The sequence below is a fragment of the Myotis lucifugus genome, unplaced genomic scaffold, assembly GCF_000147115.1.
Source record: "Myotis lucifugus unplaced genomic scaffold, Myoluc2.0 scaffold_244, whole genome shotgun sequence".
Classification (NCBI taxonomy): domain Eukaryota; kingdom Metazoa; phylum Chordata; class Mammalia; order Chiroptera; family Vespertilionidae; genus Myotis; species Myotis lucifugus.
The window spans coordinates 1340085-1352712 of NW_005871292.1; the positions used below are offsets into that span (position 1 = coordinate 1340085).

General features: G+C 42.9%; 1 long non-coding RNA gene across 1 annotated transcript in view; it reads left to right on the forward strand.

The window, feature by feature from the left end:
- LOC111827900 overlaps nucleotides 1–11592 on the forward strand; it is a 13118-nt gene extending 1526 nt beyond the window's left edge. Inside the window, exons 2-4 of the long non-coding RNA XR_002831648.1 lie at nucleotides 3095–3201; nucleotides 9941–10267; nucleotides 11329–11592. This is a non-coding gene — a long non-coding RNA (uncharacterized LOC111827900). The remainder of the gene's footprint in view (nucleotides 1–3094; nucleotides 3202–9940; nucleotides 10268–11328) is intronic.
- The last annotated feature ends 1036 nt before the right edge of the window (nucleotides 11593–12628 follow it).

Genomic DNA, 12628 nt, shown 5'->3' on the forward strand with positions numbered 1-12628 from the left:
AGATAGGACAGTGGTCGGCAAACTGCGGCTCGGTGAGCACATGTTGCTCTTTGGCCCCTTGAGTGTGCTCTTCCACAAAATACCGACTTCTGTGCATGGGCTATGAAGTTTCAATAGCACTGTACGTGTGCGCCCGCACGTGGTATTTTGTGGGAGAGCCACACTCAAGGGGCCAAAGAGCCGCATGTGGCTTGCGAGCCGCAGTTTGCCGACCACTGCGATAGGAGATTTGGGGAAGAAGCTGAGTCAAGCTTCAAATGTTTCATAAGGGCTGAGAAGCAGAAGAGGGTGCCAGGGGCTGATGTAATCCAGGTGGGCTTCCTGGAAGAAAGATTAGCAGTTGCTACTCCATCATGCTTGATTTCTCAACAGTTGTCATTTCTCTCAAATATCTCCCCTCTTCCACTTTGTGGCTGTTTTTCTATTTTAAAAAATATCAATAGCCAGCCTATCTGCCAAAAAATTATTGGCTGTTAAGAGAATTAAAAGACAAGTCACAGACTGGGATAAAATATTTGCAAAACACATCTGATGATGAACTTGGATCCAAAATATACAAAAAAAACTCTTCAAACTCAACCATAAGATAACAAATAATCCAATTAAAAATGGACAAAAGTGATGAACAGATGTCTCACCAAAGAAGATATACAGAAGCATATGAAAAGTTGCTCAACATCAGATGTTATCAGGAATTGCAGATTAAGACAATGGGATACATCTATTAAAATGTCTAAAATCTAGTCCTAGCTGGTTTGGCTCAGTGGATAGAGCATTGGCCTGTGGACTGAAGGGTCCCGAGTTCGATTCTGGTCAAGGACACATGCCTGGGTTGTGGACTCGATCCTCAGTAGGGGGTGTGCAGGAGCAGCCAATCAATGATTCTCTCTCATCATTGATGTTTCTATCTCTCTCTCCCTCTCCCTTCCTTTCTAAAATCAATAAAAATATATGTAAAAAAGTCTAAAATCCAAAACAACAACACTAAATGCTGTGAGGATGTGGAACAACAGAACTCTCAATTCCCAATGGAAATGCCAAATGATACAGCCACTTTGGAAGACAACCTGAATAGATGATATACTGTGTGATTACAATTATGTGACATTTTGGAAAAGGCAAAACTATAGAGATCAGTAAAAAGATCAGTGGTTGCAAGGGGAATCATGGGATGGGGGTAGAGATGAAGAGATGAAGCACAGCATTTTTAAATGGGTAAAAGTAATTTGTTTGATATTGTAATGGTGGATACATTTGTAAAAAGCCTTAGTACAACACAGAGTGAGCTCTAATGTAAGGTATCAGTTTAATTAGTAGTAATGTTTCACTATTGGTCATCAATTGTAACAAAGGTATATTCCTGCAAGATAGGGGAAAATGTGTGTAGAGGGAGAGGAGGTATATGGGGACTTTACTTTTTGTGGAATTTTCTATAAGCATAAAACTGTTCACACACAAAAAATGTCTATTAAAAAAGTATTGGCTGGCCGAAACCGGTTTAGCTCAGTGGATAGAGCATCGGCCTGCGGACTGAAGGTCCCGGGTTCGATTCCGGTCAAGGGCATGTACCTGGGTTGTGGGCACATCCCCAGTGGAAGATGTGCAGGAGGCAGCTGATCGATGTTTCTCTCTCATCGATGTTTCTAACTCTCTATCTCTCTCCCTTCCTCTCTGTAAAAAATCAATAAAATATATTTTTAAAAAAAGTATTGGCTGAAAGATGGACTATTGTTTAATGATGGACTATTGTTTAAATATAACCATAACCTAATGACAACTGATCAGATGCACCTTGATTCAAGTTACATAATTATATATAAACTGATGGCCTGGTGCACAAAATCGTGCACATTAAAAAGGAATTAGTTAGAGGAAATATTTTAATATTGCTATTTGCCCTTTCTCTATAATAGAACTGTCAGAGATGAAAGAAAATTAGTAAAATGTATATGAAAATCTCCCTCCTGTCAGAGTCTGGGGTGCGCCATGGGACCCAGAGTCAAGTCCCTGCCCACCCGCACAGGCCTTGAAATTGCGCAAGACCCAGACCTGGGTGGCCCTACCCCCAGGTCAGCCCTGCAGGGCAGGGGTGCAGCCTCAGGTCCCCTGTCAAGCCCTGCCTGCCGGGGGGAATGGCCTCAGGTCCCCTGGCCCAGCCTCAGGTCCCCCGGCAAGGGCGTGAGGGCGCAAGGGCTCGAGGGAGTGACAACCATTTGCATGTTAGCTCTTTATTATATTTGGAGGAAAAGTTAAAGCCAAATAAGAGGTATTAGTGGTCCCCCATCCCCTAACTCTAAAAAAAAAAGCCCCCAGGGGTTATTAGATACATCCTGTAAGATACCTAAGAGAGAGCAGAGCTGGTCATGTGACCGTCTCCCCAGCAACCACTTACCATATCACCACTCTCCTCCAGTCTCTATGTGGTGGCTTTGTAATGTGTCAGCTTGACTAGGCTGAATGAACTATATCCTGGAATTACCTTCTCTGTATGTGTCCATTAGGATGGGCTAAAAGATTCTTGGGCCAGATTTGGAGGTCAGAATAAAGTAGCTTCTATTTTGTAGATCACACAGGGTGTGATCTACGAACTGTGTGATCTATATTTTTGCATAGGGCAGCAGCCAGGCCAGCAATTATTCCACCTTCTCCTGGTTCTTCCTTCAACTTCAACTCCTTGGCTAGGTGTGTGTTTAGCTCCATGATGAAGGATGCCAGCTTCTACTGTAGATGCTCATACCACCAAGGGTAGAGGCAAGTTTGTTCCAGTGTGTCCTAGCTTTCCCCCACTTTACATCTGTCTTCTCTTCCTAACTGCCTGCCCTGTGCACTTCGAGTGTGAGTATTAGACACCAAGACAATCTTAGGGACTGCTTAACAACTCCACTAATTGCACAAGGTTAAACCCCTGATATCTTTATCTACTCTATCTATCTATCTACTAGTATCTATCTATCTATCTATCTATCTATCTATCTATCTATCTACCTACCTATCATCTATCACCTATCTGTCATCTAATATATCTCTTCTAGTGATACAGCCTTTCTGATTGAAACCTAATACATTCTGTAAGCAGAGACTCTTTATGTCCTAGAAATCATTGTTACATCAATCTGTTGTTGGACAAGTTGCAGTGGCTTTCCTTCTCTCCTCTGTGAGAGGAGGGGTCTTCTCCATCCCCAAAGAGTCTGATGCAAAAAGGTGAGATTGACATTTTACTCACAGGACAAAAAACATAAGTCATGTTTTTACCCCATTGTATTCAGTTTGTTCAGTATACTTTGCAAAATGATTTTTGTCTCCAAACTGAGGAGATGCTCAAGGTCAGCATCCCTAGCATTACAGGGGCTTGTTAGAAATGCAGAATCCCTTTCCCCTTAACCCCTGGATTTACTGAATCAAAACCTGAATTTTGACTAAATCTGTCAGTGATTTGTTACATATTGAAGTTTAAGAAGTGCAGTCTATAGAACACTACTTTTGGGGGATGAAACCTTTTTAAAAAAATTACCATTAATTGTCGAAGTGGATTCTTACTGGATCCACTTGCTTCTTGGATATACAGTTTTAAAATATGTGATCAATATCTGGCACATCTTAGACCAGTGGTCAGCAAAGTCATTAGTCAACAGAGCCAAATATCAACAGTACTTCTTCAAAATAGACTCGCCCAGGCCGAAAACTGACTTCTGCGCATGGGCCAAAGTTTCAATCACACTGTAGGTGCGCGCCCGCACGTGGTATTTTGTGGAAGAGCCACACTCAAGGGGCCAAAGAGCCACATGTGGCTTGCGAGCCGCAGTTTGCCGGCCGCTATCTTAGACCATCCTGTCTTAATTTCCTCATGGCTATTGACATTTTTATGACCATGTCAACTGACATTAACTGAGCCAACTAAGAGACCCAGAAGGTATGGCCTGGAAGATGAAGAGCTGGAAAGATTTGGTAGAAGCCACTAAGAACTACTACACACCCCAAACAACAATTCTGGCCCAGCTGGTGTGGCTCAGTGATTGAGCGCTGACCTATGAACCAGGAGGTCAGGTTTCGATTCCTGGTCAGGGCATATGCCTGGGTTGCAGGCTCTATCCCCAATGTGGGGCATGCAGGAGGCAGCGGATCAGTGATTCTCTCATCATTGATGTTTCTATCTCTCTCTCCCTCTCCCGTCCTCTCTGAAATCAATAAAAATATATATTAAAAAAACAAAACAATGATTCTGCATCATCAAGTGTACCCACACATATTGTGTAAAAGTGCAAAATACACCGAGGAGTGATTCACGGCAACCTGAGTTCAGTGGTTTCTCCAGGGATGGAGGGAGGAAGAAGGGAACAGAGAAGAGGGGCCAGCAGCTTAATCTGTATCAATAATGTTTTATTTCTAAAAGGAAGAGGTCTGATACAAACATAGGGACATGTTTACATCTATCAAATCTGGATGTTACCTGGGGGTCTGTTAGACTCTGTACCATCTGTAGATTTGAAAGCTTTTTTAAAAAACAGGCTTAACTTACTTTATTTTTCTTGTATAAAATTATGTGGTGGCCACAGCTGGAGCCTGAGTCCTCTGCACAGAAACTCTGGTGTGAGTCTTTACAAGAGGGTCAGTGAATTCCTGATCGGGAGGCTTTGGTGAACACGGTCTCTTTTCAGAAGTCTGGGGTGAGATAGCTGTAGGTCTTAGAGACAGCAGCAAAGGTGGTCTTGGTGAAGTTGCCCAGGGTGGCAGTGCAGCCCCTGGCCGAGGTACAGCAGTCGTCAATACCAGCCATCAGCAGCAGCTTCTTGGGCACAGGGGCTGAGATGATGCCAGTAATTCTGGGGCAGAGATGAGGCACACCAGCACAGAGCTACATCAGCTAGTCTTCTTGTAAGGGATGGTGTGGGGCTTGCTAATCTTGTTCCTTCAGTAGCCTCACTGCACAGGGACACTAGAGAGCTTGATCAGGATGACGACTCCACGGATAGCAGTGGCTACTTCCTTGGAGCACTGGAACCGGGTCCTCTGGCCAGCGCATCTGCTTTTGCATGGGCATATTTTTCAAAACCTCATCCTTGAGAGATGTCCCCAGAAAAAAGTCAATGATCTCAGATTCTTTGATGGGCAGAGAGAAGAGACAGATATTCTCCAGGGATTTGATCTTCATGTTCTTAACCAGGTGGCCCAGCGTGGTGACAGGGACCCACTCCTTGTCCTCGTTCATGCCTCCGCTAGTTACACAGCCTCAGCCCGGTCCTGACCCCCTCCATGACTTTGGCCCTGGATGCTGCTGCCAAATCCTCCATGGAAGCTGCTGCAGCCTCCCATTCCAAGGCCCCTGGAATTCCAGGCCTTCCTATAGCACTGGTGTCATCTGCATTTGGTGTTTCCTTGGAGAAGAAGCAGATTTGAAACCTTATCTAAATAAATTTAAAAATTTAGTTTTTTACTTTGTTAACAGTATTACAGATACCTCTCATTACCCGCCTCCTACTCTTTGCTCCACTCCACCCAAAGCCTGCCTGCCCTACATCCCACTATTGTCTGTGTCCATGGGCTATGCATACTAGTATGTATTCTTTGATTAATCTCTTCCCATTCCCCACCACACCCTTCCCCTCTGAGATCTGTCATCTTGTACCATTTATTCATATTTCTGGATGTATTTTTTTTTCTGGACGTATTTTGATCATCAGCTTATTTTGTTAATTAGATTCCACATATAAGTGAGATCATGTGATATTTGTCTTTCTCTGACTGGCTTTTTTCGCTTAGCATAATAATTTCTAAGTCCATCCATACTGTCTCAAAGGGTAAGAGAGCCTTCTTTTTTATAGCCACAAGGAATTCCATGGTGAAAATGTACCACAGCTTTTTTTTATCCACTCATCTACTAATGGACACTTGGGCTCTTTCCAGATCTTAGCCACTGTAAATTGCGCTGCTATGAACATAGGGGTGCATATATTCTTTCTAATTGGTGTTTTGGGATTCATAGGATATATTCCTAGAGGTGGGATCACAGAGTCAAATGGCAGCTCCATTTTTAATTTTTTTTAAAGTTACTTGTTTTATTTATTTATTTATTATTGATTTCAGAGAGGAAGGGAGAAGGAGAGACAGAAACATCAATGATGAGAGACAGTCACCGATTAGCTGCCTCCTGCATGCCCCCTACTGGGGATCGAGCCTGCAACCCGGGCATGCGTCCTTGACTGGAATAGAACCCGCACCCTTTAGGCCGCAGGCCAACTCTCTATCCACTGAGCCAAACCAGCTTGTGCCATTTTTAATTTTTTGAGGAAACTCCACAGTGGCTGCACCAATCAGCATTCCCACCAGCAGTGCTAGAGGGTCCCCATTTCTCCATATCCTCACCAGCACTTGTTTGTTGATTTCTTGATAGTAGCCATTCTGACAGGTGTGAGGTGATACCTCATTGTATTTTTAATTTGCATCTCTCTGATGATTAGTGACGCTGAGCATTTTTTCATGTTTATTGGCTATCTGTATGCCCTCTTTGAAGAAGTGTCTATTCAGGTCCTTTGCCCATTTTTAAATTGGATTGTTTGTCTTCCTTTTGTTGAGTTGTAGGGGTTCTTTCTATATTTTGGAAATTAACCCCTTATTAACAGTTTGTTGGTTTCTTTTCATGTGCAGAAGCTCTTTAGTTTGATGTAGTCCCATTGTTTATTTTTCCTTTGTTTCTCATGCTTCAGTAGATGTATTGTCAAAAACACTGCTATGTGAGATGTCTGAGATTTTACTGCTTATGTTTTCTTCTAGGGCAGTGGTTCTCAACCTTCCTAATGCCGCGACCCTTTAATACAGTTCCTCATGTTGTGGTGACCCCCAATTTCATTATTACAAATTGAACATAATTAAAGCATAGTGATTAATCACAAAGACAATATGTAATTATATATGTGTTTTCCGATGGTCTTAGGCAACTCCTGTGAAAGGGTCGTCTGACCCCCAAAGGGGTCGCGACCCACAGGTTGAGAACCACTGTTCTAGGGTTTTTATGGTTTCACGACTTACATTTAACTCATGGAGTATGATGGTGGCTGTAGGTTTGTCATATATGGTATGGCCTTTATTCTGTTGAGGTATGATCCCTCTATTCCCACTTTTCTGAGAGTTTTTTTTTATCATAAATGGGTGCTGGATTTTGTCAAATGATTTTTTTTGGCCTTTATTGATAGGAACGTGTGATTTTTATCCTTAGTTTTATTTATGTGATGTGTCACAATACAGTAATTGATTTGCAAATATTGCACCAGCCTTGCATCCATGGAATAAATCCCACTTCATCAAGGTGTATGATATGATCTTTTTAATGTATTGCTGGACCTGATTTCCTAATATTTTGTTGAGAATTTTATCATCTTTGTTCATCAGGGATATTGGCCTGTAATTTTCTTTCTTTCTAGTATCTTTATCTGTTTTTGGAATTAGGATAATCCTGGCCTTGTAAAAAGAGCTTGGAAGTCTTCCCTCCTCTTGAATTTTTTGAAATACTTTGAGGAGGATAGGTGTTAGTTCTTTGAATATTTGGCAAAATTTGCCTGTAAAACCATCCAGTCCAGGACTTTTGCTTGCTGGGAGTTTTTTTGATTACTGCTTCAATTTCATTAGTTGTTATTGGTCTATTCAGGTTTTCTGATTCTTCCTAATTGAGTTTTAGAAGATTGTATGTGTGGGAGCCCTAATCAAACTATGCCAAATGTTCAAGGCCAATTGGAATGTGGGGGCCCTGTTCAGAGTATGCCGGATGTCCAAGGTTAATATGAGCAAGGACACAGTGATTGTATTGTATATGAAAGGTTTGGAGTTGGGCTGGGGTTGCACAGAACTGACTCAAGGCTCAGTGTAGTAAAAAAGATAGTTATTTAAGGCACCTGGGTGCAGGTGGGCTGAGTCCGGGAAAGGAGTCAATGCTGAATGGGAAGGGAGCAGGCTTTTTATGTGCGTAGGGAGAGCTGCAGATGGCTTAGGCTTGACACACATATCAGAACCATGCCCCTGGTCGTAGTTTTACGGTCTTGCCCTTTGTCCTTCTGCTGGCTCCAGACTACTTCCTCCTGGAAGCTGTTTAGGGTTATGGTCTTCAGGAATTTCTATGAAATAACCACTCAAGGGGAGCATGTTTGTGCAAGGCTTAGGCTTGCAGAACAAGCTTTCTTTTGTTAGCCCTGCTGAATTAGAGCCCTGTTTCTTGATTAACCCTTTCAGTATACACTGCGCTGGCGTACTTTTCTATAACCCAAATACTGATGTCACTATTTGGCAAGAAGCCTCTTTTGTCTAAACTGGCATAAAGATGTGTTGTTGACCAGCCAGTGTGTGGCTGCTTAGTATAGCTCATGTGTTTGCAACTGTATTAGTAAGGGCTGCCTTGTATGGCTACTTTGTGAAGCTACTTTGAAGAAATGTTTTGTCTGATGGCCTTAGTAATGGCTACTTGGTCAGCAATAATGACTCTTCTATATGCCTACAACTGCTCATATCTTCTCAGTCCAATACCCGGCATCCGTGAAGGTCCAGTTCCTAGCAGAGAAGGACCTGTGCTCCCACAGTATGTTTCTAGAATTTTGTCCATTTTGCCCACGTTGTTCAGCTTATTGGCTTATAGTTGTTCATCATATTATTATTATTATTTTTTTTACAATTCTTTGTATTTCTGTGATCTCAGATATTACTTTGTCTCTTTCTTTTCTGATTTTATTTATTTGGGCTCTTTTTCTTTGATTCTTTAAAAGAAATCTTTATTGTTGAAAGTATTACATATGTCCCCCTTTTCCCACCATTGACCCCTCCCTGGCCCAGGCCTTCATCACCCTGTTGTCTGTGTCCATGGGTTATGCATATATGCATAGAAGTTGTTTGGTTGATCATCTCCCACCCTCCCACCCTCCCCTGCCTTCCGTCTGAGTTTCTGCACTCTGTTCCATGCTTCCATGTCTCTGGATCCACTCCATTCATCAGTGTATTTTGTTACTTAGATTTCACATATGAGTGAGATCATGTGATACTTGTCTTTCTCTGACTGGCTTATTGCACCATGATACTCTCCACGTCCCTCCATGCTGTCTCAAGGGGTAAGAGAGTCTTCTTTTTTACTGCTGTATAGTATTCCATGGTATATTCCAGAGCTTTTTTATCCACTCATCTACTGATGGGCACTGGGCTCTTTCCAGATCTTAGCTATTGCAAATTGAGCTGCTATGAACATAGGGTTGCATACATTCTTTCTGGTTGGTGTTTTGGGATTCTTGGGATATATTTGTAGAAGTGGGATCACTGGGTCAAATGACAGTTCCATATTTAAATTTAAAAAATATTTTTATTGATTTCAGAGAGGAAGGGAGAGGGAGGGAGAGACAGAAACATCAATGATGAGAGAGAATCATTAATCAGCTGCCTCCTGCATGCCCCACACTGAAAATCAAGGCCACAACACAGGCATGTGCCCTGACCAGGAATCAAACCATGACTTCTTGGTTCATAGGTCGACACTCAATGCTGGCTGGGCCATATTTATGGTGAGCCTTGAGGATTGGGGTTTGGGCCCTGGTGGAGCCACCACAGGTACAGATCTTGGTGAAGAATTTGCCTAACCCTGCAGATATTCCAGGCAGGCCTGAGGGCAGCTGGATGGCTTGGCTTCTCTGCCCTGAGGAGCACATTGAGACTCAATCATGAAATTCCAGCAAAGGAGGTCAATTGCTAATCTTGTTGTGTTTTGCAAATGAAACTAGACTTAATGCAATAGATAAATTGATCTTAATTTGATTCTTTAATAAAAATAAGGGTGATTTTAGGGAGAACAATTATATTTCAATAGGGAATTATTAGAATTGAAATGTTTGTTGTTTTGTTTTTTGTATGTTTTGTTCCTTCCACCGGACTGTTTGTCGTAATTCTTGCTGTTCTAACTTTTGAAATTTTATAACAGTTTGTCTCCATCAGGTTACAAGCCCCTACTTGTACTCAGGGGTTATCACCTCTAGACATCTCCTTCCATGCCCAGGCATTGTCCCTCCGACAGAGAGCAAGATCTCTTGGCTCTGAAAGAGAATCTCCGCCTCCTCCTCAGCATGGAAGTAGCTTCAGAAGTGATGTGACAACCCTTCCCCCTAAAAGAATTCAGAGCCAAGCTCCTTGAGGGGATGTGCTAGGCAGTTAGACAGACATGAGCAGAGCAAGGACGATGGACCAACTGGAGGAGAAATGGATGGGACCCTGAGATGTGCTTCTCACCACTCCAACTGCTTTGAAGCTGGTAATGGAGGAACCTATGTAGATTCTCTCTCCCTCTTCCTTCTTCTAAGAAAGCCAACAGGTTTTAGAACAGCTAATGAAGATAGGATCAATTAGTGTAAAAAGAAGAGGTGGGAATTTGTAGGAAATGGATCTCTGTGATCCATCTCCAGCATGGTTGGCTTTTGATGGAATTTACTGAATTTCCCCAGGGCAAACAGAATGTAGGGAGGAGGGAAGAGAAACGAAGAACTGTGCACAGGGGCCAACATCATGGTGGAAACCCTGGAGGTGTCTGCCTCAGCTAGACAGGGGAGTGAAGGCGGCTAGAAAGGCCTCAGCCCAATATTTTAAATGGTCCAATGGGGACAGCAAGACCTAGGGGACATATGAGGAAACAGGTGACCCCATAGTACTCAGCCAATGAGGAACAGAGGAGGGACTAAATAAATAGGCTACGATTGCTACTCCATGTGTGCCTGTACAATGGGATGGACACTGGCTCTCAGCAGTTCTAGTTTTGGAAGCTGAAAAGTCCAAGATCAGGTTCTGACAGGTTTTGGTTTTTGGTGATGATTCTCTTCCTGGCTTGCAGATGACCACTTTATTTCTGTGCCTTCTAGTGGCCTTTCCTCTGTGTGCCTTTGCAGTCAATCGCCCCTTTTCTTGAAGGATATTGTTTGTTTGTGCATAGGTAACTCTATTGTCCCATCCTGTAGAATCCCAGAAGTCTTAACAGCCTTCTTGCATTCTGTCTCATTTTTTAAAAATTTAAAGTCTTTAAAAAAGTGGGAAAGAACAATCTGGTTGTTCTGTGGAGGGTGGATAAGAGGAGACTGAGGCTGGGATAGGGAACCAGAGAAGGTGATGACAGTGTTGAAGCATAGCAGGGGCAGGTGGGAGAGATACTGAGGAAGAGTGGAGGAAACTTATCCACAGCTTAAAATCTTTCCAGAGAGGAAAGCAGTGTTCTCACTGGGGTAGTACTGATAGGGGCAGAAATAGAATGTTGGGGAACCAGCTAGAATTGTAAGAAATATTAATCATACTCTTTTAACCATGATTGTTTTGTTCTGAGTAAAGAAGACACATTCTAACCTGGCTGGAAGTTGCAGGCGGGACTTGGGAGCTCACCTGGAAATGTGACCCATCCTCTACATCCAGGAGCTGCTAACAACCTTGTTGCTGAAACCAGAGCCTCTAGCCCTTTGCGTATCGGCAGCCCACATTATCTGTAAACTGTCCACTTGGCATACATACCCTTTTGGCTACTTCCCCATGTAGTCTTCATCCTTCTACCCAATATAAGCAGCTGGTTTATGGTGGGGGCAAAGCAGATTTTTGTGGATGACCTGTTGCTCTCCCATACTGTGGCATTATTGGAATAAACACTCATATACGATTCAACCCTGTCTCTGCTTAATTGGCTCAAGTAGTGACAGGCAGCCCAGACCCATTTGTTGTCCGGTTACAGTACTTCCCTTCCACTTCTGGGATTTTATTTCTGCTGTGCCCTCTCCCTCAGTCACACTTATTCCTTATCTTCAATATTACCTCCTCCTCAGATGTGCTTTCCCAAGGAAGCCTGCTCTGCCACTTCCCAGGTTTGCTGGGTTACCTCCTCTGGACCCAGAGCTAAATCTCTTTTTGGATTAGCAATGTGTGAAAACCCAATTCAAAGTAGTTTTCCCACTCCCAAATAAGAAACATCTTGGCGCTCACATTGTTTTAAAAAAACTGGTGCAGGTGAGGTGTGATTCAGCAGCTCAAACACTGGAAGGCACTTAGAATGAGAAAACCCTCTATAGTCTGACTGACAGGGTTTGAATCCTGACTCCACCACTCACAGGCAGATAAGTTTGGGCAAGTCTCTCAATCTCTCTGGATTCAGTTTTCTCATTTATGAGTTGGGGACAATAACAACACCTACTTTTCAGTATTGTTGTGGCATTTAAATGAGATGATATGCATAAGCTCTTTGAACAGTGCTTGAACACAGTGACTGTTAATAGCGATGGGCCATGATGATGATAATAGCAAAGTTGAGGACCCAGTTTCCTGTTTTTCCACTTTCTATTGTTCTCTTCTTGGCTCTTCCTAAGTTCTGGCAACCCCAGGCTCTTCCACTTGGTTGAGAACTGGTTTACCCTGTACCCTTCAAGGTGAGGGAGAAAGATGTGGTTTTAGAGGCTAACATGGAAGAGGAAGGCTGCTTCTCTTTAGTATAAACTTCTGGACCATTTAAGTTTCATTGGCTCAGGATGGTTCACATGCCTACTGTTGAACCAATCTCTGAGCCAGAATATGGTTCCCAAACCTTATAATGACTGCTATGCTGTACCTCCCCAGACTTATTTCTTACCTCCTTCCCCAGATCACACAA